The sequence below is a fragment of the Myotis brandtii genome, unplaced genomic scaffold (assembly GCF_000412655.1).
Source record: "Myotis brandtii unplaced genomic scaffold, ASM41265v1 scaffold26327, whole genome shotgun sequence".
In the NCBI taxonomy this organism is placed as follows: Eukaryota; Metazoa; Chordata; class Mammalia; order Chiroptera; family Vespertilionidae; genus Myotis; species Myotis brandtii.
In genome coordinates, this window is record NW_005360021.1 from 1 (window position 1) to 1,347 (window position 1,347).

General features: G+C 52.9%; 1 pseudogene; it reads left to right on the plus strand.

Moving 5' to 3' along the window:
* The first annotated feature begins 145 nt into the window (after positions 1-145).
* On the plus strand, positions 146-1,233 carry LOC102244826 (annotated as a pseudogene).
* The last annotated feature ends 114 nt before the right edge of the window (positions 1,234-1,347 follow it).

Sequence of the window (1,347 nt, forward strand, 5' to 3'; positions counted from 1 at the left end):
AAATTCTTAGTAGGGGAGACCAGTAGAAACTAATTAAGGCTACAAAAACAAATATATATATATATTTAAATACAGCAGAATATGAATAAACAGACAGGCTCTCTGCTCCTCCTGTTCGTCAGACAGCTGCTCCTCCTGCGCAGTGCCAGCCACAACTCTGAGACACGATGGTGAAGGTCGGAGTGAAAGGATTTGGTCGCATTGGGCGCCTGGGGTCACCAGGGCTGCTTTTAACTCTGGCAAAGTGGATGTTGTTGCCATCAATGACCCCTTCATTGACCTCAACTACATGGTCTACCTGTTCCAGTAGGACTCTACTTATGGCAAGTTCAAGGGCACAGTCAAGGCTGAGAACGGGAAGCTGGTCATCAACGGAAAGTCCATCTCCATCTTCCAGGAGCGTGATCCCGCCAACATCAAATGGGGTGATGCTGGTGCCGAGTATGTTGTGGAGTCCACCGGTGTCTTCGCTACCATGGAGAAGGCAGGGGCTCACTTGAAGGGCGGAGCCAAGAGGTTCATCATCTCTGCCCCTTCTGCAGATGCCCCCATGTTTGTGATGGGTGTGAACCATGCCAAGTATGACAACTCCCTCAAAATTGTCAGCAATGCCTCCTGCACCACCAACTGCTTGGCCACCCTTGGCCAAGGCCATCCATGACAACTTTGGCATCATGGAGGGACTCATGACCACAGTCCATGCCATCACTGCCACCCAGAAGACTGTGGTTGGCCCCTCTGGGAAGCTGTGGCATGGTGGCCGAGGGGCTGCCCAGAACATCATCCCTGCTTCTACTGGCATTGCCAAGGCTGTGGGCAAGGTCATCCCTGAGCTGAACAGGAAGCTCACTCACTGACATGGCCTTCCGTGACCCACCCCCAATGTGTCAGTTGTGGATCTGACCTGCCGCTTAGAGAAAACTGCCGAATACAATGGCATCAAGAAGGTAATGAAGCAGGCATCAGAGGGCCCCCTCAAGGGCATCCTGGGCTATACTGAAGACCAGGTTGTCTCCTGTGACTTTAACAGTGACACCCCCTCCTCCACCTTTGATGTTGGGGCTGGCATTGCCCTCAGTGACCACTTTGTCAAGCTTGTTTCCTAGTATGACAATGAATTTGGCTACAGCAACAGGGTGGTGGACCTCATGGTCCACATGGCCTCCAAGGAGTAAGAGCCCCCTGGACCACCAGCCACAGCAAGAGGAAGAGAGGCCCACAGCTGCTGGGGAGTCCTTGCCCCAGATCGATCCCTCAACATACTGAGAATCTCCTGACCACAATTTCCAACCCAGAGCCCCTGAAGAAGTGGAGGGGCTTAGGGAGCCCTACCTTGTGCACCACCAA